The sequence below is a fragment of the Mauremys reevesii genome, linkage group 2 (assembly GCF_016161935.1).
Source record: "Mauremys reevesii isolate NIE-2019 linkage group 2, ASM1616193v1, whole genome shotgun sequence".
NCBI lineage: Eukaryota > Metazoa > Chordata > Testudines > Geoemydidae > Mauremys > Mauremys reevesii.
Window position 1 is genome coordinate 182,574,262 of NC_052624.1, and position 27,878 is coordinate 182,602,139.

General features: G+C 41.6%; 1 long non-coding RNA gene across 8 annotated transcripts in view; it reads left to right on the top strand.

Moving 5' to 3' along the window:
* LOC120399443 overlaps positions 1-27,878 on the top strand; it is a 92,755-nt gene that overhangs the window by 24,506 nt on the left and 40,371 nt on the right. The window contains exon 3 of one of the 8 annotated variants that reach the window (XR_005595166.1): positions 9,753-9,874. The exons of the other annotated variants lie outside the window; for them this stretch is intronic. This is a non-coding gene — a long non-coding RNA (uncharacterized LOC120399443). The remainder of the gene's footprint in view (positions 1-9,752; positions 9,875-27,878) is intronic. 8 annotated transcript variants of the gene reach the window in all.

A 27,878-nucleotide genomic window follows, 5' to 3' on the forward strand; every position in this document is an offset into this window, starting at 1 on the left:
AGGAGAGGTGGTGAGGCAGTGCCAGCTGTTTCAGTGCTTGCTGCTAGAACTTAAGCCTCCCCTGACACTCCATTGCCCTCTGCTCGAGATATGGAAGCAGTTAGTATTATAGGGGCTGTCATGAAAAACAGTCTGTTAGGCTGAGGATGTGTCAGAAGCTGTAGCAATGCCCGTTTCTCAGCTGCTAGCCCTGTTAATACTTCTCCCCCGCCACACCTCCTTTTAAAGAGGCTTTGATGTCTTCCTGATCTATGAACCACTGTATGTAGTCTCAGATCCATATGTCTGGATAAGCTTTTGCGTGACACTTGGATGGACCCTGGAAGTATAAGATAATCTCCTTTTAATTTTTTAAGCTCTATAACATCTTCATGAGATACATGCAGGAACTGATTAACTCATGCACTAGCAAAGCAAATGTGGAACCCCTATAAATCTTCTATTTAACTGTAGACAATTAATTATTTATCTGTGGGCTGCATGGCCCAAGCGCCGTGGCTACATCCAGGAATAAAGAGGTAATGCAGAGATTCAGAACATTTTTCTATTTAAAAAACAACTTGTTTCATTGTAGCCCACTGATTGATTCTTTGCTCGCTTGGACCCAGGATCCAATGCATTCTTGCGTATAATTGAAATATGGCTAGCTGCAGCTGGGTGCATGGGGATACTCATGTAGGATGAGGTCATTATCTTAACTTCCTTAGTGGGTATAGTTTATTAGTGTATGTTTGACAATTACTTTGTTGATCTTTCATGAAAGAGGAGTTGCTCATAGAATAATTGAAAACCTCACAAGTGGATTTGGAGGAGAAATCAGTAAAAAGCTCCTAGTTTAGGATCATACATGGGTAGGTTTAAGCAGGGAGGTTCCTTGCCTTGGCAAAAGGGTAGATGGACTAAATGGCCATAATAGGTCTTTTCAGTCTCTGATTTATGAGTTTGTAATTCAAGAGCTGCTTAGGTTGATACATTTGTGTTTGCCCTCCTCTCTCTGAAATTCAGCTGAAGCGAAATGCAGTCCAGAACAGAGCTTGGAGTGATTTTCTCCCAATATTTATTTGCAGCTACAGCTAGCTCAGTTTTAAGACCTTTTACAACACCAACCCAATGTCATAAATACTATACCACCAACTTCTCTATAGGGAGCCGATGGGCTATACAGTTAATGAAAATTCCTAAAGCAGTGATATGGTGAGATTCCTAAGATGAAATTCAGAAACCGCCATGAGTTCAAGACAAGTTCAGTTTGCAAAGTTTGCTTCTGAGTTTCTCCTCCTGCACTCTTACCTCCTCCCCCACCCCCACCCCAATCCTGAGCTATCTGATTACAGCAATCCACAGCAGCGTGCATATGTCTTAAGATCTAAATGCCTGAGTAACACTCTAAAGTTTTACTGTATAACTCTTTCAGTTAGGGTATGATATTTGTTTCACTGAAATAGTTATCCCAGTGAATGCCCCAGTGTGGCTGCAGTTAACTAATACAAAGATGACTTAACCTGGTATAGCTGTTCCCATCTGGAAAGGGGAACTGTTATGTCAGTATAAAGCAGCTGCATCCCTACTTAGGGGAAAGCGCAGCTTTTACTGTATGATATAATTAAAACTGTAGAACTTCCTAATGTAGAAAAGACCAAAGATAGGCCATAGCCACAACATTTGATTGAAATCCCGATTTCACCTCTTGAAATTCACAGTGCCCTGTGTGGGGTTTTGCCTTGACCCAGAGAAAGGCACTCGTGAAATTTGAAGCCACATAGGGGTTTGAGTTCTGAACCCTTTAGATATAAACACCCCTGGAATTTTAGTGTTTTGGGTCAGGCCCATCTGTCTTTGTGCAAGCGTTTTGCACCAGCCTATAGCTGAAGGATGGAGTGTCTGCCATCTCCGTGTAAGGTGGGCTGGAAAATAGAGAGCTGTGCACTGAATCTGTTTTAGAAATGGGATTCTAAGTGACATCCAGATTATGCCCTTGAGATCCGTGTGTAGAGGGAACCTTCTGTATGGGGACCGCCTTCCTGCAAATACCTTGGGATTCACTGGATTCTCAGGGGGGAAATGCAACTCATTCTGGAGGGAAAGTGCGGATGCCAGCTCCTGTGCAATGATTGAGTGCAGAGAGCCTGACTGAATTTTCCTCTCAGCAGGCTAGCTCCCACAGGCATTTCTGACAGAAGGGGCTCTCTGGGCCTTTGTGGCTAGAGGGATGCATGACCAGATTCAAATATGAGAAGTGACTGAATAGCTTGGTAACCCCACCTAAAAGCAACTATCCTTTCAGTACATGTCACTGTTGCTCTTCAGATAAACAGAGGTAAAATCCCAAGAGTGGGGACAATCATGCATGTCTCTACTGAGCCATGAAACTCAGCAATGACTATATTAAGGTATGGGGAGGACCCAGGCTGAAGAAGTGTTCATTAGACAGAAACCTGGTTTAGAAGCTTCTCAGACATGAGGTCGGACGCATCTCTAGCAGGTGAAATGGATCTGCTAGCTGCAGGGTGTTACAAAATCCTTCTCTGCAATGATGTCTTGGGACCTGTTGAAACTAAACTAATAATAATCATAACTCTTCTATATTGCTTTTCATACCAGATTTCAAAGCACTCTACAAATATTATGGACCAAAATATGCTCTTGGATTTGTTGCATGTGGCTTCCACTGTCTTCAGTGGCAACCTGGTTTAGGCCTCTAACAGAAGAATTGAGACTTATTTAATCGAACCTCAGAACATCTTGGTAAGGGATCACTTCATTCACTTCTGGGGAAGAGCAGAGAAGCTGTTTAACAGTAATAATACCTAACAGTTTTGTGTCAGGAACAGAAGAATGCCATTTAATTCCTACTACAAAGGCAGGCTGAATTTAATCCCCGTGATTGGAGTGTGTCCAAGTTTCAGCCCTTACTCTTTTTATATATCTTTAAAAAGGCCTGGATTCTTTTATGGCTATGACTGGTGTGCACCTTGTTTTTCTGTCGCAGATGAAAGACACCACTACAGAGGAAAGTGTCTTCTATTCAAGTAATTACCTGTCTTGACCTTGCTTAGCTTGTAAGAGCTTATGGAATAGCAGCACCTGTGTTATGTATAATACTCTTCCAGCAGTTTAGGGCAGAGGATGAAGAACACCATTCTACTTACAGTTGAAACTGCTGGAGGAATTTAGGCAGGCACAATACCCTATGAGTCGCAAATGGAATTCGGACAGCACGTGGCAGGGAACATATCTATTTCTACAAAAAGTGACTGGGAATTTTAATAACACATAATCAGGAGCTCAATTTGACCAGGATGGTACTCCTAATGCCATGTTGAGGGTTGAGGGAAGGGTGTCACATACCACATCAGCAACAGCACTTTTTGAATCCTCCCACCTCCCTGGCTTGATCCTACTTAGTCTATGAAATTGGATGATAAGTTGGAATATCTCTTATTTGTTGGGTGGGAAGCGATATCAAATGAATTAAGAATTATTAGATAATTTTTCTCAAAATGTTAAAACAATGTTGAATAGCTTATGCTGGACTAAAATACTATCATCTTATAAGTGAGCAGTGTAGAATAGCCCAGGCTTCTGCCGGATAATCATTCACTTGATACAGATGCTTACAAACAGGTTCATTTTCCCTCCTGAGGATTAAAATAAGATGCCACTAATTTCAGTTCCAGTACTAACGTTTAAAATGTGTGTGGCTGCTTCATAATATCCTGTTTAATTTTGAGCAAGGCACTATGTATTCTGTGTCACAGCATAAGTCTTCACTGCAGACTTAACTCGAGAGTTTTTCCGTTTGACTTAGCCTAGCTCAACTGAGAACAGCCACACTGTGAAAGAACACTTGAGTTGCTATGTCCTCACTGGTGCTGCACTCATTCATGTGTGACACTAAAACTTCTGGGAGCACACCCCATAGTTCTTTGTGCTGCAGTCAGTTGAGCCCCTCTGTGAATTCTTTCCTAGTGAATGGTGGGAAAATGTGTCTGTTCATTCTGTGCATACAGAAGAAGGAGAGGGTTGTTGGAAGGACTAGTGGCATTTGATCAGAGTTAGCTTGCGTCATGTTAGCAGCTGGTGGGTTGTGCTCATGCAGGTTTTAGCTCATACCTCTGACAGGCCAGGGAACTCAAGTTAAAAGGAGCACCACACTCAAGGATTTTTTTATGTGTGGACAGGGTTTGAGTTAGGGGCAGCCCTTGAGTTAATCTAGCAGTGAAGTCAAGCCCTCTGTGGTGGTGGACGCCATTGGTCCAGAATATCAGCTTTCATTTACAAACAAAAAGGGAGTGGTCAAAATGTGACCCAAGCAAAAACAGGTGCAGTGTCTTCAGAACGAGAGATACCTGAAACAGTAACTGAGAGGTGCGAACTGTTCCATTCATCTCAGTCAAGTTTCTGCAACTCCATGCCTGCTGAATTTGGTATTTTGTCAAGATAGTGTGGAATTCAGTATTTCTGACATAGAATTTGCCATTTTGGTGCATTCAGGTCTGATTTATTTATTTGTCTCCCTGACCTGCTTGGACTTGCATGCAGCTGTCTCATTCTTCAGCTTTCCCCACTTCCTACATGGTTCTTGGCAGCTAGAGTTTGCAAACAGATTGCTGGTGGCAGGGCCGGCTCCAGGGTTTCTGCTGCCCCAAGCAGGGGAAAGAAAAAAAACAAACGCTGCGATCGCGATCAGCTCTACCGCCACCTCCTCAGTCTTCGGCGGCAATTTGGCGGCTGGTCCTTCACTCCAAGAGAGAATGAGGGACCCACCACCGAATTGTCACTGAAGAGCCGGAGATGCCGCCCCTCTCCATTGGCCGTCCCAAGCACCTGCTTGCTGGGCTGGTGCCTGAAGCCGGCCCTGCTGGTGGGGAGTGGAGGACCCAGAAACAGCCAAGACCCAGAGAGCCAAGTAGCTGAATAAGGCAAACTGCAAGCTTTCCATTCTCCATCCCATGTGAGAGGAAAGAGTTTCTTAGTGGGGTTACCTGTGCAACGTTATGGTAGTTAACAACTATGGAGTGAAGCTGGGCTATTGGGAGAGAGGGACCTCTTGAAAATAATAATTTGGATGAAGATAATTATCTATGAGTTGCAACAATGAGCCATGGATGTTGGTGTGAGGGGTGCATGGGAAAGGAATGAAAGGCATTTTATGGCAATAGAGTACATTAATGTTGCTGCAGAATTTAGGGGTTACTGTTGCACACTGTAGAAATTGTTGCGGTCGAATTTAGAAGTTGTTGCTGTGGAATTTGGTCCATTGGTGCCATCACATGCATGGGGCTCTAACTATAAAACCCATCAAACCAATTTGTCTGATCTAATCTTACATCCTGAACACGGCCGTTCAGAGAAGAGGGGTTTGGTGTGGGTTTGGGTGTTATTTTTTTTACTAATACTGACTCTTGTTGTTTTTAAGCTACTGTAGCAAATGGTTTGAGTTTGGTTCAAGGCCTTTTGCGTGTAACACACTACTAAATTCCCAGAGTTAAGAGCCTTCTCATCTAGAGGCCAGAATTTAACTACAATGTGTTGTTAGTTACTCTTCCAATAAAGTAAAATGCCTATAATCTATACAGACATGGTTACAAGCAGCGTTTACTGAAGAACATAAATATCAGCAAATCTAAGTTCTCTCTTGTACCCCACACTAGCAGAATAACAGGATAATATACTACATAACAGTGATTTTGTTTGGACAAGTTATATTTTTTTCCTTCATGCTTATGTGTCAAAAATCTGGTAAATGAAATGATACTTCTGTATTGCATCTGCTTGTTTGACGGACAGCTGACAACTTGAATAAACAGTCTAATCCATATGCACTGTTGCGCAATTGTAGCATACGACAGTTTCCATTTATATAACATCTACAAGACTCTTCTTTTAATCTCATTTTATTTAATAAGTGAAGAATAAAATTCCTTGTTTCCGTTTCACAAGTAGTAAACTTGTATCTTTCATTCTGACTTGGTTTCATAGCCAAAGATTACAAATGGCCTGTTTAAGATTTTAATCAACATTATCTGGCAGCAAACTGTAAGGGTTCTGGGAGTTTATCAGATGCACGTGCATGCTTAAAAGTGACTTTTGGACTCAGGCAAGTAAGTAATGAGGGTTAGAATTTAAAAGAAGCCTAAAGGATTTAGATGTCCAATGGTGTTGAAATTCAGTGGGATTTTGGAGCTTTACAGTGTGAGAGTCATATTATTCCCATTATACTGAAGTGGAAACTGAGACACACAGAAGTTAACTGGCTTCCCCAGTACAATACAGTTAGTCAGCGGCAGAGCTGGGAATGAAATCACTAATCACTGGACGTGATGGTCCATGTGATAGATGAGTTGATACAATGGACTAAATTAATTATATAGAAATATAAATGCTGGAATACTGTATTGTAGTGCAGATTGACCGCTCTTTAGAGCTGACCTTTCTTTCTTGGACTAAATGTCTGGTTCAAATTACACTATTTGAATCTATTTCCTTATGATAACTATCCTTACACCTCTTGTCAACTGTCTGTAATTGACCTTCTTGATTATCACTACAAAAGTTTTTTTCCTGCTGATAACAGGTCATCTTAATTAATTAGCCTCTTAGAGCTGGTATGGCGTCTTCTCTTTATGTATTTTGTTAGTCTCTAAGGTGCCACAAGTACTCCTGTTCTTTTTACGGATACAGACTAACATGGCTGCTACTCTGAAACCTGGTTCAAATTAGAAAATCCTGTGAGAAGTCAATGCTGCAGATTGTTACATTGGATTGAAAAATCTCCTGAGGAGAGAGGCTTTTCCTTTTAGTGTCTGGACAGGCAGAATGCGCCACCTGAGGTATCAGCCTCTGAGCAGACTGACAGACACAAGGAACTAGGGAGAAAATCAGCAGAATGGCTGAAGCACCGTCATAAACTGTTTTTGCTTTCAATGTTCTATTGTGTTTTCTGTGAATACCACTCTGAAGGGGTCAGTGGCAGGGGAGGTGCTTGTACTTAAGCCTTAACAGAGGCTAGGCATGTCAGTGCAAGAATAGTACATTGGTTCTTTTGGAAGCCAAAGACCTGTCTCTGAAATATCCTCCTTCTAAATGCAAAGCTTTCACTGCAACAAATCTCACCAGCTGACAGTGTGTTTGCATCTCCTAAAAATGTACGGTCCTGGCCTCAGATTTCAAATGCAAATGCTTTTGTTTGGACTGTATTTCACAACAAGGATCTAACTCTGTATGTGTGTCTGTGTGTACCTAGGGGATGTTGCATTACAGAGATTTGAATATCTGTATGTGATTTCAGCCAGGATCAAGGCTGCCGTTTCAAAGTACTGATGTGAAATCTCCAAAACTAGTTGGGTGTAACTAGCCGATAATGTTAAATAAACAGCCCTTGTTAAATCAAAGAGTGTAAAAGCCTCAACTTATAGAAGGAAAAGAGAACCTGGGCTTATTATGCATGATTACATCTGCTCATAATTAAAATGAGACACACAGGTCTTTAGATATTAATGTTTAATCAGATATCTAAATCTATTGATATTAATTAAATGCTTACTTAGGGTCCCTATTTAAAACATGCCCTACTTTGCTTGTTTAGTGTGTGGTTTTTAATTCCCTTTTGCCAAATTCAGAACATAGTTCAGTACAAGTATATTCTTACTCTTATTCTATACACAAGGTTAATATGAGTAATTTTTTTTAAAAAGTCAAAGTAGAAATTAGACTCTCAAATTAGCATTTCATTGGTTTTACTCAATATTTGTCTTTTTCTCTTTTCTTTGGAAAACTCCCTGGGAAAATTCCATAATCAACCCTTTGCCATTTCAAATTAAATTTTCTGCCAAAAACATAGTATTAAATTAGAGCAATTAGAAAGTTAAGGGCCAAGGGTTAATCTTCACATTTCCTAATAATTAGACCATTAAAATATAACATTATTTATTGCTTAATTTCATCATGCATAGGTGTTGGGAGTACAAGAATGTGATGTCTGATGGCACATCTAGACAGGCATTTGAAATGAGCACTAGTAAACACTAGTGTGAAAAGTGTTTTTGTACAATGGAATCCATTTCATTTTGCAATTCCTAATCCTCCAGTATGAAACTTCAGAGCACAAACAGTGCTTACTGTGATGGTCAAATTGAGAGTCCGACCCTGGCTCCTGGCATAATTTTTCAATTAGAGATGGGCTGTAATTAGAGATTCGAATCGAATACAGATTTGAATTGGAGATTGTAGTTTAGAGATTGGAGCGCTCTCTCTAATGGGCCTTAATCCTGCCACTGAATCTGTCAACCTGACCTTTGGGAAATTTTTATCCACAGCCTGAATTCCAATTCCTAAGGTTTGGAGTGGTTGGATCTAGGATTTTGTGCTCAGTGTTCAGGGAGAGGCATGCTTAGCGACCAGTGACTATCAAACCATTGACTTTATGGCTGAGCATCTGTGTTAACAGTATGGGTAAAATTTTCAAAAGCACCTGACTGACTCAGATGTCTAAGTCAAAAGTGACTTCAGCACCCAGGAGTCTATAGTCTGGTCTACGCTACCGCTTAAGTCAATATAACTTACGTCACTCAGTGGTGTGAAAAAGACGACCCCTCCCCCCAGCGACGCAAGTCATAGTGATCTAAGCGCTGTCTTGAGAGGTTCCACCTCTCGCAGGGGTGGAGTATTTATGCTGACGGGAGAGCTCTCTCCTCTCAACATAGCATGTCTTCACCAGATGCGCTACAGTGGTGCAGCTCCGTCAGTGTATTGTTGAATTGCCTTAAGTCTTATTGAAGGTCAGTGGAACTTGGCCCCTCAGTGCTGTAGCCACTTTTGACTTAGACTTCTGAGTCTGTTAGATGCTTTTGAAAATTTGCCTTTACAGTTCTTTTAATAGTTCAGGATACAATTATGCAAATCAGGAGAGTCTTCTGCATGATACTGAGGGTGCTCAGGGAATGCTATCATACTTCATGATTGGTCCCTGTAGGCTGCTTTCCTAGAACATTTCATTTACTCACATGAATCATCTTTTATGATTTGATGATTGTCACCATTTAGATGCTAATGTTACTGGGTGTTTTCATCTCACAAATGAACATATATACTTATGTATATTTTTATGAATGTCTTGCTGCATGTGAATCCTACACCAAATTACTCCTGTGTGCTCAGATGGTGAAATATTTCTTTGCAGAAGGACACTGGCCTTTTTGGTGTTGAAATCTACATTAAGAGTGTCATGGTGCTGTGAAACTGTGTTCTGTAGAAAATGTGATGACTTGTGGATTAATAGCATAACAAATACCTTGTTTAGGAGGACAGCACTGATATGTTAGTGAGGTATTTCATTGCCACATGGGGCCCCTCTGCATTATATTCAGCCTCTCCCCAATTCTGCCTGTTATGTGGGTCACAAATTTAGAGGGGGAGAAGCTACCCCACCACATGGATTTTGGACGTCATAAGGGTCAAGAACCCTCTTCCTGGATCTACAAAGGCAGGAGCTATCCACTTGTAACACTCCCCATTTACATACTGCTCCATTGTCCCCTCCTCTCTGGTAGTTTGGCTCCTGCACAAGCTGTTCTGCCGTTGGCTGAATCCCCCTTCAGCTGTTTGGCAGCCGCCACAAGGATGAAGCATGGGAGGGTAATGCTGTTTGGAGCAGCAATAGCTCCCATTAGATTCCCTTCTGGAATGCCCCCTGGGCTGATGGGCAATGGTGGCCTGAGGAATGGATTTTCTAATGTTCTTCTCTTCCTCAGCCCTATGATGAAGTCTCATGGAACCTCTTCTGTGTGTGGCCCCAAGGGAGGAGCATCCACAGGATTCCAGGGAGAAAGGACTTTGCTTTGAAGTTAGCATTCTTCCTATTTAGCATATCCAGGTGGGAGCACTAACCCCTTCTCCTCCACAGAGGGGATGCTCCAGCCCATTAACAATGGCCAACGGAGGGCAGTGATAAAATTCCCACTGACTTAAATGGAAACAGGATTGTGCCCATAAAATCGGTCACACTGCACTGTTACGGAAAACATAGGGAAGCTGCTCTTTTGAACCATGAAAATCTTTCCAATTAATGTCTTCATTGAGTTTGCTAAAAGTCCTCAACACCACAAAAGACAGAAATCACCATCGGGCATTATTTACCATGCTGCATGCAAAACATAAGCAGGTACTCTCTCATACAAGGACATCTTACTTTCAAATCCTGGTACTTCAGAATGGAAAAAGAGGTTAAGCTCTCACCTTCTGTGTTTGGTGGTTCTATGTGGTATGTTTTTTACATTGTACACTAATATTTTTGGCCATATCATGGTTCAGTTCTTTCAAATCTTTCTTCTTTACCATCTCCCAGGGTGTTTCTCCTCACAGTAATTACATTCCTTACTTTTACCACTTCAAATCCTACATCAATTTCGCTAGACTGAGACTTCCTGCAGACTTTAATAATACTGGGAGGTCTGTGACTAGGTATGTATTTGTGGTGATTTTTGTTAATATTAGTGTAATAGGTGGTGCTGAAACATTGATCTTTAGGGCACCATTATCCCAAAGGCCAGAATTATAGTAGGTATAAATATATACTGTAGTAGGAACAAGCTTTCCAGTGTTGTTAAAACAATTAGATTAATATAGAACAACTGTAACCTTGATGTGCTGAATGGCATTGATTCAAAAATGCTGTGGCAGACCTTTGAAGGTTATAAATAATATTCCCTCAATACACACACACATACAAAGGAAAAATAAATAGGAACAATTCCAGCCTTTGGAAGATGTGGAGATTTGGTAAAGCAGCACAAGCATATGCTACTGTACTTAGAGTGGTCAAAACTCAAAGGACACATAAAACATTTTGTAGTCTTGGGAACATTTTTAGAAAAAAAAATCAGTATTTCAGACTGAAAGCATATTCAATATTTTCCTTTTAATATCGAGAAATTACTTTTATAAGTCCTTTCCTCCTCCCCTTCCTAAAGTAAATTCAGTACTCATGCAAGTGCTGGAAGTCTTGGAAACAGAAATTGTTTATGTAACCACAGAACAGGTTCATCACAAACTTCTGTGCCATGTATTACAAGGGATACAAACCCTTGTGCTTCAAGGTATAGACTCTAACTGATGAATTCTGGGAACAAATGACTTTCCTTATGTATGTACTCGCCTAAAGATCAGAAACATTCAATGGTCATAATGAAACACACCACCAAGTGAAATTGAAATGAAAATGGGGAAACTTACTAAAATTCACTTTTGTGCTTTTTAAAAATCCTTTTTCTTCAACACTTGCCTATACATACATGAACCACCCACTGCTCTATTTAAGTGGCCAAGGTATTCATGCCACCACACCCTGACTTCCATTTGTGGTTTGTTTAGCTGGGAGAATAGGGTGTGTTAGAAAACGTGTTAAGTAGCAAGTTTTAGCTCACCAATTTAAATGGGGCATTGCATCTAGTGTAGATAGGGCTGGTTATATTTTAAAATGTGTTGGTTGTGGTCAACACTAGGGGGTATAGAATTCAGTGAGATTACTCATGTACCTAAATTAAGCATGTGTTTAAGTTCTGTATTAAGACTACTGCAGAGAAAAAATCTTATTCAAGCATGATGGAAACCTTAAGTGATTTCAAAACAGTATAAATATAAGCTCTGAATACAAAATTGTCTTCTGTAACTTGGAGTCTGTTCCTGTAGCACTGAAATCAATGGGAACTTTGATATTTGCATAAGCAGGAACCAGGAGTAAGCTATTGCTGGGGTAGGAGGTATAGTATAGGAGAAGTACTGCAAAAACAAACAAACAAAAATTTATGTGACTATTCTAGTTTTTTAAAATTATATTTATAATTTTGATACTTTTAGAAAAATGACACCGACATTCCATGAAATGTCATAGCTTACAGACAGCCCACCAACCTGAAGCAAATACTCACCAGCAACCACACACCACGCAACAAAAACACTAACCCAAGAACCTATCCTTGCAACAAAGCCCATTGCCAATTCTATCCACATATCTATTCAGAGGACACCATCATAGGACCTAATCACATCAGACACATTATCAGGGGCTCATTCTCCTGCACATCTACCAATGTGATATATGCCATCATGTGCCAGCAATGCCCCTCTACCATGTACATTGGCCAAACCGGACAGTCTCTACACAAAAGAATAAATGGACACAAATCAGATGTCAAGAATTATAACATTCAAAAAACAGTCAGAGAACACTTCAACCTCCCTGGTCACTCAATTACAGACCTCAACATCGCAATACTCCAACAAAAAAACTTCAAAAACAGACTCCAACGAGAAACTGCAGAATTGGAATTAATTTTCAAACTGGACATCATTAAATTAGGCTTGAATAAAGACTGGGAGTGGATGGGTCATTACACAAAGTAAAACCTATTTCCCCATGCTAATTTTCCCCCTGCTGTTACTCACACCTTCTTGTCAACTGTTTGAAACAGGCCATCCTAATGATTAGTACAAAAGTTTTTTTTTCCTGATTATAGCCCACCGTAACTGATTACTCTCGTTAGTTACGCCCATTTTTTCATGCCCTCTGTGTATATATATCTTCCTACTGTATTTTCCACTGCATGCATCTGATGAAGTGGGTTTTAGCCCACGAAAGCTTATGCTCAAATAAATTTGTTAGTCTCTAAGGTGCCACAAGTACTCCTGTTCTTTTTGCTGATATAGACTAACACGGCTACCACTCTGAAACCTATTACTGGATGAAAATTGTAATAAATATAAATAAATAAAATCAATAAGGAACTAAGCCCACACTGCTTTTTTTATATTAGTCAAATCATTCAATAGAAAACCCCAGAAAATTATTGATATTATTACAAGTAAATAAAAACACTAATAGAAAAATGAAGTGACTGCTTGGGCACTGAGGAAAAGAATGCTGGTTGCTTGCTGCAAGGGGGCTGCTTTGACAGGGCAGTGAGAGCTAACATTTCTTAGGCCTTAGGGCGACCATATGTCATGTGATGGCCGGGATGCCTGCTCTGTGAGGGGAGGGGGACTCTGATGAGTAGCTCGGGCCACCCCCATGAGGTGGGGGGAGCACTCAGGCTAGCCCCAACGTGGTGTCCCGTTTTCTCTTTGGGAAATATGGTCACTCTATTAGGCCTTGATCTTGCTACCATCTCCATGTGGGCTGATACCTCCATCTGCACAGAGCCCCACTGGAAGCAATGGGTTTTTGCATGAATGCAGGAGTCTGTTTGCCCACAATAATCTGCAGGACCGGGGACCTTAGCTTTTAAATCAGTAAGCAAGAGCCTGTTCACTGTTGGTTCAACCTGTGGAGGTGAGAGTTATCCTGCTGCTAGTTGCTGCCAGTGAGTCCTCCAGATCTCTTTCCTACTTAGTCTTAAGGTGACCATCCTCCCATAGATTTAGAAATGGTGCCTATTGTCTTTTGCCTTATCAATATAATTGATTGTGCCCAGGGCCGATGTAACCACTAGGCGAACTAGGCGGTCGCCTAGGGTGCCAAGATTTGGGGGCACCAAAAAGTGGTGTCTGGCATCACGGGAGTCAGCTGAGTGGGCAGGGTGGGGCGCGAGGCCTTCATAACAAACCTGCTCCCACAGCGAGGGGCGCCGCGCAGGACGGTCAGTGGGAGCCTGCGGTGGAGCAAGGAGGAGACAGCCGGCCGGGCATGGCGACCAGCGTGGCCAAGGGATGGAGCCGTTTGGGGAGGCAGGAAGTGGTCCTGAGCTCAGGTGAGCTCTGCCCTCCACCTGGGGCCGGGCGCAGCCGCCTTCTGGGGCGAGGGAAAGTGAAACTAAACCCTGCAGCACGAAGGGGAAAGGGCTGGCGCAGGTGCTGCTTCCAAACACCAACCCCTATCCCAATGGCACTGTGTCAATGTGGGGAGCCGGCCCTGATCCCCAGGGAGAGCCTCACCTGCTCCCTGGGAGAGCCCGGCTCGGCCCTTCTTGCCCCTGGGTCCCCCCCCGGAGGTCGAAGTACTCAGAGCCTGGGAACTTTTAGAGTCCCTGTGAGCTGGGGGCATTTTCAGCCTCCTCCTTGCTCATAGGTTCCCCCCGGCCAGAAGGGACTGTTGTGATCATCTCCTCTGACCCCCTTGTATTAATTCTAATGAACAGTGCCACATTATGCAGTATTCATTTTTGAAAGTTTATAATAAGTGATGCTCCGGGCGCAAGGTGGAAGTTTCGCCTAGGGCACAAAATATCCTTGCACCAGCCCTGATTGTGCCCAAGGAGGTCTGATTTGATCATTGGGGAATGCCAGCAATATTGGTTGCACGTCAGCCTCTGCATGATTTAGCCAGAACCTGTTAGACAACAATGGGGCTGGCCTGCTACGAAGACTCATGGCTTGGTACATTTTGAAATGGAAGAAAGTCTCCTCTTTTGCTGGATTTCAAAGAAAGAGCCCCATTACCCGATATTCTGCTCAAGAACTCATCTATCTGGTTTATAGAAGAGAAGGTTAAGAGTTGACTTGATCACATAAATATCTACATTAGCATCTGTGTAGATATCTTTTCCCTGTTTGATGATAGAGGGCTCTTTAATCTAGCAAACACAGTCATAAGATCCAGAGGCTGGAAGCTCAAGTCAGAAACAAATTTCAAAACAAGATACAAATCAGTACGGGTAACGTGCCATTGGAACAAATTACCAAAGGATGTGGTAGCATTGCCATCATTTGAAGTCTTGGATGTCTTTCAAAAAGATCTAAAGTAAAATCTATGAATATGGCCTAGTTCAAGGTCAGACCAACTTGATCATAATTGTCTCCTGAGGGCTTACAATCTGATTATTTAACATCAAAATACTCTGATGTTCACAGCACAGCACCACTACAGCACAGTAATCATAACCTACCACTGTACCTTCTGCAACATGCAGTTCTGTTCCCTTATCTCTGAGTCTGTTGCTCAGAGATGACTATATATAGCACCTTTATCTCATTTTACAGCACTAAAGTGCTCAACCAGAGCAGAGGTAGAAAGTGAAGCAGATTTGAGATGGAATGCACTATTATGAAACGTGTTATAGGACAAGACACTAAGCGTTCTTTAATACCTGTATTATGCAGTTTTATTACAGAATATAGGTCTATGGATTATATTTAACTCAAGTGTTCTAAAGAGATTACTTTTTGGGCACCATGACAGGAGAAATAATTTCTCAGACTGGTTTTAACAATAGGTATAAATAGTAATCTAATTATATTTGGGAGAGATTTATAACTCTAATTACTACTGCTTTAAAATTTCAAAGGGACTGACATGAGCAATCAACACATCCCATACTGTGAATCCATCTTGCTATTGTAAAAACTACCTGCCAATTGCTTGTCAGCAGAATGACATGACATGCTGCACACTATTTGAAGAATTAGCAATACAACAGCTTTAGGTACATAATGCATGTGTTTAGTTCAATGCTGAGGCATAGAACCTAGAAATTATTAAATCTGAGAGTTCAGCATTACCAATCTGTAGTTTTTTTGTTTCATCAAATATTTTTATTTTCTCTCTTTCTCGATATAACGTCAACCAATTTGTTATGAAGCCCTTAGAGGTCCTATATATTCAATATTCACAAAAACCTACATTAAAAGAACACAAAGGTTACAAGGTCAAGCACTCAAAAGTAGAAAATGACAGAATTAAGGTTGCACACAGCCTTAGTGGAGCATGCTCAATCCAGCGAGCACTGGAAGGCATGGCGCTCAAGCAAGCTCAGGGATGATGTAATCTTCAGAGGTTTTAGCTGTTAAACTAGAGGTCCCCAAACTGTGGGGTGCACGGCCCTATGGGGGATGAGGAGAAAAATCCAGGGGGAGGGGGCACGGTGGGGCCCAGGCCAGCCCCCACAGGGGAGCAGGGAGGGTGTGCCAGCCAGTCCCTCCCCACCCCCAGCTCTTATCTGGTCCTGCCCCCAGCCACGTCTCCAGCTCCCATGCCTGGCCCCATTGAGCCTTGGTGCAGCTTTGCTCCTGGCCCCGCACCAGGCCCCAGCCTCAGCCCACTGGCCATGGCTCCGTTCCCAGCCCAGGGCTGAGGCTGGGGGTGAGGCCGGGAATGGAGCTGCACATGGCTGCAGGCCTGGCTGCTGGCCTTCACCACAGCCTGGCTGCACCCCTGCCCCCATTCTTGCCCATTGGCCATGGCCCCATTCCCATCCCAAGACCCACTTCCAGCTGTGGCCCCAGCTTCAGTCACCTTACCCCTGTCTGCATCATCCCTCTGACCCCCTTGGAGCTGGGAGCCCACTCCCAGTCCTGGCTCCAGGGAGGCGGGGGAGCACAGACAGGGTGTGTGTGTGTGTGTGGGGGGGATTGACCCTCAAAAGTTTGGGTCCGCTCTCCTAAACTCCAGCAAGTCTCTACTGAGCATGCATAAATTGGGATTTTTCAAAGTCATAACTTGGCCAAATCTGAGAAAATTTTCACTAGAATGGCAAAAGGCACATTCCTGACACGAAGCTCACCCTCTGCCAAATGTCAACACCCTGCTCCAAAGCATGTGGTTGCTAGAGTTGTACAAAGTAAAAGTCACCAGATTTTTTAAAAAACATCGCAATACAATATGTTTTCCCCTAGTTTAATTCTTGCAAACTGGTGAACTGTTTTGGCAAAATTTTCAAGAAAAATTCATCCCAAGGCAGAAGCCTGACTTGTAAAATGTCAGCCCCAACAGTTAACATTTCACAAAGTTCTAACTAGAAAACAAGGTTTTCCTGGGAGGCGTTGGGCAGCTTTAAATTATAGGTGGTGCTGTTGTCAAACTGGTGCAAATCCTTCTAGTTCAATTTAAGAGTGGTTTATTTCAGAATAACTTCAGTTAATTAGGAGCAGGTGTTCAGCTAAACCAAAATAAATCATTCTGAAACTGGAATAAGAGTGTACCTGTAAGGGTTTGAACTGATTTCATGAAACCAATATGTAGACAAAGCCATAGAAACACATGAATAGTCATATCGGATCTGACTACTGGTGAATCTAACTTGGTATTCTGTCTCTGATGATAGCCTGTATGTCAGAGAAAATTAATTCTCAAGCAGTAATGCAGCTGGCCAGTTGTGCAGTGCTTTAATTGGGGAACAATTTTCTTTCCTGGTCTCTCTTCAAATAATCACTTATTCCATGAACCTTTAAGGACACGTCTACTCTGCAGCTGGGAGTGTGCCTCCCAGCCTGGGCAGACAGACTTGTGAGCATTCTAAGAATAGCAGAGTGGATATTGTGGTACTGGCGAAGGCTCAGGCTAGCCACCCCAGCTCGGTCCCAGGATGTTGGGTGAGCCTGAGCTGCTGCTCAAGCTGCTTCGTCTAGACTACTGTTTTTAGTTCGTATGAATATGTCTGCCTGGGATGAGAAGCACCACAGATGCCGGCTTCTAATTTTCGCCAGGGGTGCTCAACCCCAGCTCAGCCTCAGACCCCACCCCTTCCCTCAACCCCCACCCCCGCCCCACCTTTTCTCATTCTCGTTCCACCCCGGCCCTGCCCCTTGTCTTCCCGCCCCGCCTCTTCCCCACCCCATTCTGTCCCTTCCCCCCAGTGCGTCCCATTCCTGCTCCTCCCCCTCCCTCCCACTGCCTCCCGCACACCACGGAACAGCTGTTCCATGGCATGCAGCAGCGCTTGGAGAGAGGGGTGCTAAGCACCCACTAATTTTTTTCTGTGGGTGCTCCAGCCCTAGATAGGGTGACCAGATGTCCCAATTTTATAGGGACATTCCCGATATTTAGGGCTTTGTCTTATATAGGTGCCAATTATCCCCCACCCCCATCCCGATTTTTCACACTTGCTATCTGGTCACCCTAGCCCTAGAGCACCCACGGACTCAGCGCCTAAGAGAAGCATGCCCCCAACTTCAGTGTAGATGTACCCTTAACATTTAACTAACTACATTTGTTCTGATCATAAAATTACCCAACTCTTCCTTCGTGTCCTCCAGATTAATTTTCGTAAGCTTTCACATTTCTCACAGGCTGTGATAGCTTGGGCTATCTGGTCGTGAGTACAGGTTATGTGTTGCTATGACTAAGTGAATCACATATCATTTGCCATCTTTTCATCACACAGCCATCCAGAGCACTGAAATTATAATTAATACTAAAGAATGCTCAGGGTGAAAATTCCAAATGGAGAAAAGAAGCTGGCACGTGTAAATGAAAACCATTTGGTCTGCATGCTAGCGATTGTTAACTCTTTTTCATTCAGCAGGTTCTGATGTTGACTGCATTGCTGGGATGTTTATCTTAGATCACATTTTGGTTCCATTGTTAGTTCTTCATCTGTAAGTTTCAACAGGTGTGTTTGCTGAATCATCTTGTATATCGACATCATAAAGTGTAATGTATTCTTGGGCTGATTTGGTTCCCCTGATCTGAAAATCTGTTGGATTGGTCATTAATTCACCACTGTAAGCCCCAAAAGTGGCCTGATTCTCTTCACAAACTGCTTTTACACCAGTGTAACTCCACTGACCTCAGTGACTGATTTACCAAGGTGTAAAAGAGAGGAAAACCTCTGCCTTTCTATTTGTCAGATTGGGGCCAAAGAGTGCAACAAGGCAATATATTTGTCGATATGCCTTGAGGATCTTACAGAGGAATCACAGAAAAAGAATTAAGGGCCTGATTGTGCAAGCCATCCATGTGAGGAACTCCCATTGACTTCAATGAAAGTCCTGTATGCAGACAATGTACAGGAAGGGTCCCTTTACTTGATGAATAAGATACACAGATTTTCATTAGAACATGCTAAAAATAATCAAAACCTCAAATCATTATAGTTGAACAAAGGAGTTTCCCACATGTGTGTAATATCCACCTTTTTTTCTGTTTGGGGAAAAAAAATCACTAACTCTTAGTACACAAAAAGGTTAAAAAACAGCATAAAGTCAACCCATTAAAGCAATAAAATACTTGCTTTTTATGAGACAAGGTTTTGGGTTTAACACCTTGTCACTGTTGTATATCAAAGTTCACTGCCAAATTGTCATCTTGTGATAATGTCTCTTCTGTATAGGTGTTACAGATTACAGATAGCAGATGTTAATGCATTGGGCTTTTGAAACACAGATCTACTGTATTTAAAAGATAAAAGCAGCACATGAAATTTCATGTTCTAGATAAAATTGTATTCTGGGCTCATTTATTACCACTTGAGAAGGCTGATTCTGCAAGCTTGGGCCTTGATTCAGCACTCTTACATGCCTAATTCAGACACATGCATAACATCAACTTTAAGCATCTGAGTACTCCCACTGGCGAGAATGAGACTAGTCATGTGCCTTTAAGTACTTTGTTGAACGGGGGCATTGTTGTTCCTCCCAAATGAGGAATGGGGCTGATGTGGTGTTAACAAATTGTCATTCTCTTTACAAAAGAGAAAATAGCTGATTTAAAAAATATATTACTCATGTCATTTGTCAACCTGTAATTATTTTAATCTTTACCAGCAAGAGAGGTGGCAAATAACTGTAACCTCTATCTTTAGTTCCTCTTGATACGATGGGCTCCGAGTGCTGACCACATCGTATTTGTGAATGTTTTTCTGAAAAAGCACAAAAATGAGTTGTGCTTTTGCTACCTATTCTGAGGTCTTATCTCCTTACTGTTTTAAGTCTGTCTGCCTCCCACCTTCCCCCAGCCCCTGGGAGCTGTAAAAAATGAATGGGATTTGCAGCTGCTAGCTTCACTTCTTGAAACCACTGCATTATTACATTGTTGTCTCATAAAGAGAAGTGGTTTGCGGGGAAGAAGTCATTTTCCTACAATAAGAGAGAAGCATTGCTGTTGGTTTCTTATTGGCAGCTGTGGTTCTGAAGACTTTCCATCTTACTATAGCTATTATGGCTGTGTAACAGCTGAAATCTCTTCTAGTAATTTGATTCAAAACTTGATCCCACTTTTTGGGGGGATTTCAAATTAGATCAGTTGTAAAAGGTGTTTGTTTTGGCAACTCCCATGAATCAAACAAAGTTCAGCAGGGAAATATATGGCCCAAAGAATGCATTTTCCAAATAATATTGGGCTCTTATACAGCTTTTATTTACCCTTAAGTATCAAAGTAGTTTACAAAGGAAAGAGTCATTATTCCTATTTTACAGGTGGGGCAAGTGACCCATACAAAGGTGAAGTGATTTGTGCAAGGTCACGTAGCAGGTCAGTGGCGCAGCCAGGAACAGAACCCACTGCATTTAATATGTTGAATAATATTGGAGACACTTGTACCATTTGGCCACCTTCTGTGGAATGGACAGACTCCTGCAGGAGTGTCTGCTTTATAGTTTTATCCCACTGACTCCCTCTGTGTCCTTCTGCAAGTCATTTAGAACCTAAGCCAGGTTCTATTGAAGATCAGTGACAAAACCTCCACAGATTTCACAGGAAGCAGGATTCCATTGTCTGTTTAAAAAAAAAAAAAGGGGGGGGGATATAATACCTTCTTCAGAGGTCTGTTGTGGAATTTAATTAATGTTTTATATTGTATACCTTCTTTAGACCTTCCAGCTTTGTTGATCAGGAGACTGTTTACTTCAGAAATGGCACTGCTAGAGTTTTAATGGCCATCATGTTATCCTGGTTTAATATACACTTAACAGGTACTCAAAGAAGTATAAAATTATTTAGAATGTAGAGATTACCTGTGAAATTTGGTTCATATTCCGGATCCAAAATGTTTCTTCAAATTTGGGGTAGAGGTTTGCAACATTACTGAGGTTGGTCCAAGCCATAAAGTTTGTTTCTAGCTTGTGCTAATGTCAGTTAAAATCTTTATAACTATCAAAAGCTCAAACGGACTTTGTCATGAGTGTATCAGAGAGTCCTGCCTGCCTTGTCATCATCTTTGGTCTCAGTTGGTTGGACTTCTTTAGGTTCTTTTTTGTTCATATGGAGGTCAGGCAGGTTTCTCCATCTTGAATGGAGAGACGTCTTTTCAGAACATACTATGTGTCAGGGTGTTTATAAGTAGCCTAACATCATCTTTGTATTTGCTGCAGATGTGCTTTAGTTTAAACATAATTTTATAAGATACAGTTAAAATTGCTTTGATTTTTGTTTACATTGCAAGACAATGATGAGATGTTTTATATATTTGAGTGATGATGATGATGATTACATGGCTGATTTAGGTAGTGAGAAGTAGATTGCAGGACAGAACTGGAGCTTATACATGTGCGAGAGGATTTGCACTGTGCTCAGGCTTAGGCAGGAGGATGTGTATCTAAAGGAGAACAGACATACAGCTTTCAAAGAAGAGGGAACTGGCTGCCCTGCTCATGACCCTTCCCTTTTGGCTGGCTGAGAAGTAAAGGTAGCTTATATAGCCTACCTTCCTAGTTCAAAGGGAATTGGGTGGCAACCAGTAATGGAACAGAAGGTGAGGGAAAACCAGGAGTTAAAAATGCACCCAAATATGCACAGTGTGCAGGTCCTTGCTTTTGGGAACTAGTTTTACTGCATTGGTTAGCCGAATCATGAAGTTGTCTTTATGTATTCCCTCTGAGGCATTCAGACTCTTAAAAATTCTTGGCAGCATTCCAGTTTTTCTACAGAAATCTGTTCCACTCAGCCTCTAGGATTTCAGCATGGGATTTGCTGTCAGATTTTTAGGGTCTGATTCATAGCAAATTTTCACATCATTTTTATTGGACTTTTTAAGAATTTACCCAGTGAGAGCCTGGATACATGCTAGGTGGAGGTAGAGACAGAGAAGTTTGCCAGCTTTATTTAGGAAGGAGAGGGAAAAGGATACTTTCATAAATTCTTTAATGATTTCATGCATGCATTTCTGCTTAACTACTATTCAGTAACTGCACAACTCTTCAGTTTTTCCTATTTGCAATGGTCATGCAGTGCTTTAATTGGCTTGTAAAAGGGAGGAGGGGAAGAAATCCTTGTATAGCTTAAATGAATAAAAACTTACAGGCATTCTATGTTGTTTTAAAGGAATTGGGCCCCTTAGTGCTGTAATTATTTGCTTCTCTTCGTTCACAAAGAGCTTTTTCTTAAATAACCCAGCCCTTCATTTCTTTAAACCTCATGTCAAGTTCTGACATGGATGGCATGAACTTGCAGTCAAACATCTGCCAGTCTCGGTCTCAAATATCACAGCTGTATGTTCATCCATCTTGTCAGAGTTCGAAAGAGCACGACTTCTCTCTCTTTCTCTCTCCCCTCTCACTTTAAAACCCCTTTCCTTGTAACCCTGCTTGAATTCTTGCCTCCCTGACACGGTGCCTCAGGACACAGGCAGTACAGTATCTCTCTCTGCTCCATTTCCCAGAGTGGTGGGGAAAAGAAGAAACCTGAAGATATCAATTTTTTAAAATCCCAAACCAGCTACCGTACCTGTCACTTCAGGCATCTGAATTTCATTAGTGCTGACAGATGTATGACAAGTCCTAATTGAGGACTTGCACCTGCGGTACTACAGCAACTGCTTCTTTTTGGATCAGGGGTAAGGCCCCTTTCTCAGCCTCTGTTGTTTAGAGGAGCCATGTTCTATTGGAAGCACACAGTGAATTGGGAATTTTAGGAACTTAAGGGATGCGAAAGGAAGATGTTTCTCTTTTATGATGTGAAAATGTCTCCCAGCATGTAAACCTCATGCAAGACTGACTAAAGTAGAGAGGTACCCTTGGGACTTCTTAGTATAATATAAAATCATTCATCTATCCTCTTAGAATATGTTCACTATGTGTAAAACACACTTATGACCTCAAAGCAGCAAAGAATCCTGTGGCACCTTATAGACTAACAGATGAAGTGGGTATTCATCCACGAAAGCTCATGCTCCAAAATGTCTGTTAGTCTATAAGGTGCCACAGGATTCTTTGCTGCTTTTACAGATCCATACTAACACAGCTACCCCTCTGATACTTATGACCTCATACATTCTTCACCTTTTAATCTTTTGTAGATACCAGCTTAAATATACGTACAATTACTATTAGCCCAAAATACACATAACACTTGGGATAAATTCTATGGTGGAGATAGGCAAAGTGTTATCACACTTCTGATACTCCTATTCTCACTTATGTGCAGCGTGCAGAGTAGTGTATATGGTCCAGTGGTGTCACATTGAATTAGCCCACAAGCTGCTCTGGCGATAACACCTACAGAAATCTAATATCTTATTTTGACTGGAAAATGTAAATGGGTCTAGTGGTTTGTGGGTGGCAATCAGTTTGGCTGCGTGGGTAGTGTAAGCCCAGAACATTTTAAGCCATCCAGTACGTTACAGACCACCAGTGTGCTACTGACGGTTGTTCACCACACTGCTTCTCACCCTCACCACACCACAAACCACACATCCTATCATGCTTCACGGGCAGAAATGAGGGTGTGAGGGTCACTGAAAACTGTTACAGTTTCCATGTACAGTAGTTGCAGAAGCCACACCCATCATATACCAATATGTTCCCAACTTCTACTGTAAAACTTCAATGTTCAAAGATCCATTACAATGTAATATCTTAACATTTAAGAAAAAATCTAAATTAAAATATATTAGAAGTCATATACTATATATTAGTATACTATGTCTTTCACCCTGGAGGTAGTTGTGTTTCATAGGGTCAGACTGTATCTAGCCCTTGTGCAGGTGCACAGGACAGGAAAGTGCAAGGAGCCTTCTTCCTTATCCTCTCCTGCAGAAAGGGCTGATATAATTGCAGTCTACTGCATTCTAGGAAGGAGTGACTCCTTCCTAGCACCCCTTATGGGCTCAAATCACTCACATGGGGCGGGCTGGAGGTGGGGATGTGATCTTCCTCTCACAGCAGCTTGCAGAGGTGGCCGAGTGCCTTAGGGAAACAGGCTGCACAATCCAAAGGGGTGATGTAGTGTGAGCATTGCCCCTTTATGCTCCTGGGGTCCCCTGGACCCTTCATGCCCTTGCCAATGATTTGGGCCCTCTACAAGCCCCCTTTTTATTACCTTTCTCAGAGACTTCCTGCATTCTAACCCAAGGAAGCACCCCTCATATCCCTCCCCTACACCTCATTCATCGATGTCTCACTTTTCAAGTCTTCACTCCATGCAGTTTCCTGGAGTTCTGCACCACCACATTTCCCCCTGGCCTCTATAGTGGCTGAAGTCAGAAGAAAGTAAGTCCGAAGCTGATAGCATAAAAATTTACGCTATAAACTTTGCTCTGTCTGCATTTAAAACCAGCTCTTTATATGGTTTTAACCCTCACCAAAATACTAAAGCAAGGCCTACAAAATAAACAAAAATAAAGTTTTCGATTGGGCTTTATAGATACTGCGAGCAGAAACCAGCAGCTGCTGCAAAGACTTCAGGCATTGGTGGCATCATCAGTGTTTGACCACTTTCCACTACTTCACTGATGGCACATCTCATCATTTTGTCATGTTTCTCTTAAAACCTTTGCTCTGGAGTATATGAGAATCTCATGAACTCATATATGAGAATCTCACTTTTTTTTAAAAACATGTGGTTGAAGAGAAAAGATGGAAAACAGAAACTCAGAAGGAAAATAAAAAGAACCCACTATATATTATATTTAAGCTAAACTCATGATTTTTGGGAGGGAGGGAGGGGTGAGGCCTGACTCATGAGTTTTGAATGTTTGGGATTGACTTTAACTCTGCTGCTTGGCTGTTTGCTCCAGCTTCCTCCCTTACAGTTTCTTTGTGTCAGTCTCATTCCACCTGCCTTCCATGCTTCCCTTTTTTTGTCTCTCTTCTCTGTTCTCTTTAATCTCCTTCCTCTCAAGATCCTGACTCCCTCCCTTTCTCCTTCTGTTTAGCTAATTCCTTCCCAACAAAATCCTACCCAAAACATTTTTAAAAAAAAATCAATCAATCGTGGCACTACCATGTCACTTGGAGACGATCACTTTGTTCTCTCCACTGCTATGTTCTATCCTTTCCTTCCAACACAGTCCGTATGTTTATTTAGATTGTAAGCTCTTAGGGGCTGACATTGTCTCTTAGTATGTATTTGCATATTAGAAACACTGGGCTCACCCATCTCAGTTGGATATAAGGTTAAGGTGCCTCTGTAATACAAATAATAAATGACAACAATAAAAGTCTTAGAAAAAAGTCTAAAAGTAAACTACAGACAAATTTTAACCCTTTGTTGGATTTTTACCAAATGTTGTTGGAAAAATGTGCCCTAGGGTGAGATGCAGCATGCAAAACATAAGGAAAACCAGTTCCTTGTTGGAAATGGGTTTGAAAATTAGGCTGATAATACTTATATCATTTCAACCTTAACTAGAGAATTATTACTGCCATGCCATAATGTTATTCATGTTATTTAATATAAAAACATAGCTGAAACCCACAAGTCATGTGAGGGGTAAAAAAAGTGAGATTGGGGGGAAAAAAGCAGATGAATATGTGGTTGTGGGACAAAATATATCCACCACAAAGTTCACTTATGCAATAAATCATTAGACATTGACAGATCTTTGTTACTAGCTGCCTTCGAGGTGTTTAAGCAGGTGGGAGCAAGGAAGGGTTGAACTGGTACTAAGCCCTCTGAACTTTTACCAAAATATTGAGCCAAAACTTTTGTGAGCATCAATAGGGTTTGGTTTCCTTTCCACTTCCGCCATGTTCTTTCACTTTTGTGTGAGTCTGTATTTCCATCTGTCTTGGATCAGACGTGTTGAAATATCTAATGAAAAGCTGCTGTTTGTCTGTCTTTCTACCTTTCTGGGGCACAAAGTCTCAGTAGAAAGGCTTTTTCTCTGTCCAAATGTTGGGCCAAATACACTGCTGTGTGCTACTCCCCTGAATTCAATAGCTCCAGTGGATTTGGCTCATTTTACAGGCCATGATGTTGGGATATTTCTGTGAAGATTTGGATAAGTGTCTCAATTTTGGTGTGCTCTTCTACACTAAATATGAGTTTTCTGAGATTCTGAATTGCCTGTGAAAAACCACGCATGTAAAAGGGACCTAACGAAAGTACTGTGCGAAAAAGACTAGAGAAGATGGATCTGATCCCGCTCCCTCCTTCCCATATGATAGTCAAATATGGTCAGACAAGGCTAAGTAGAACTAAAGGAGCCTCTGTCTGTCTCTTTGGAAAGCCAGTTGTAACTGGCATGTGAGCTTTCTCCCTCCACCTCCTCTCTATTCCCTTCTTCAGTAACCTTGTTGATATTTAAGTGCCACTTCTCTAGGGCTTAGTTCAGGTTTTCACAGCAACTCAGACTGTGACATCACTTGACCAGAGACTAGCTGTAACCATGTTCAGTGTTTCCAAATTAGATCTGATAGTTTTTTAAAATGACCTCATTTACCTCCTACATAACTGAGGAGGGACAATGCCAGAATCATGTCATTTAAGGTGTCAGGGCACTTGAACCAAGATGAAAGTGAAAAGTTCATTATTTTTCACTGTAAAATTGCCAGTTAGGTACACCTTAATTCAAAATGACTAATTTTGGAAGATATATAACAAAGCCCACCTAGTGGACACCTGAAATAATAATAAATAAATAAATAAATAAATAATAATAATAAATCACCATTCATTGTGGTGTAATGGAGGTAATAAACTTCAGTAAGTGTTTGTCTTCTCAAGCTCTCTGTTAAAGATACCCAAACAACATAGTTTTTTTTTAAGGTAGAGTTAAGGTTAGCATACATATCAGTTTTGCTAACTCTCATGATTTCATTGTGAGTCAGGTGATATTTATGTCTTTCTTAAAGCCCCAGCTTATGAGTCCATGAGAATCTCAGCTTTCATTAAAAAAAAAAAGTTTATAGCCCTTATGGTTGCAAAGAAAAGCTTGAAAATGTGTCCAAAGTGTACTCTAAGGGCTCAAAGAATGAAGAGTACTTGTGGCACCTTAGAGACTAACAAATTTATTTGGGCATAAGCTTTCGTGGACTAAAACCCATTTCATCAGATGCATGCAGTGGAAAATACAGTAGGAAGATATCTATATCTATGTCTAGATATATCTAGATATAGATCTAGATATATACACACAGAGAACATGAAAAAATGGAGGTTGCCATTCCAACTCTAATGAGACTAATCAATAAGGTGGGCTATTATCAGCAGGAGAAAAAAAACTTTTGTAGTGATAATCAGGATGGCCCATTTCAAACAGTTGACAAGAAGATGTGAGTAACAGTAGGGGAAAAATTAGCATGGGGAAAGAGTTTTTAGTTTGTGTAATGACTCATCCACTCCCAGTCTTTATTCAAGCCTAATTTAATGGTGTACAGTTTGCAAATTAATTCTAGTTCTGCAGTTTCTTGTTGGAGTCTGTTTTTGAAGTTTTTTTGTTGAAGAATTGTGACTTTTAGATCTGTAATTGAGTGTCCCGGGAGGTTGAAGTGTTCTCTGACTGGTTTTTGAATGTTAAAATTCTTGACGTCTGATTTGTGTCCATTTATTCTTTTGTGTAGAGATTGTCTGGTTTGGCCAACGTACATGGCAGAGGGGCATTGCTGGCACATGATGTATATATCACATTGGTAGATGTGCAGGTGAATGAGCCCCTGATGGTGTGGCTGATGTGATTAGGTCCTATGATGGTGTCCCTTGAATAGATATGTGGACAGAATTGGCAACGGGCTTTGTTGCAAGGATAGGTTCCTGGGTTAGTGTTTTTGTTGTGTGGCATAAGGTTGCTGGTGAGTATTTGCTTCAGGTTGGGGGGCTGTCTGTAAGCAAGGACTGGCCTGTCTCCCAAGATCTGTGAGAGTGTGGGATCGTCCTTCAGGATAGATTGTAGATCCTTGATGATGCGCAGGAGAGGTTTTAGTTGAGGGATGAAGGTGACGGCTAGTGGCGTTCTGTTCCTTTTTTTGTTGGGCCTGGCCTGTAGTGGGTGACTTCTGGGTACCCTTCTTGCTCT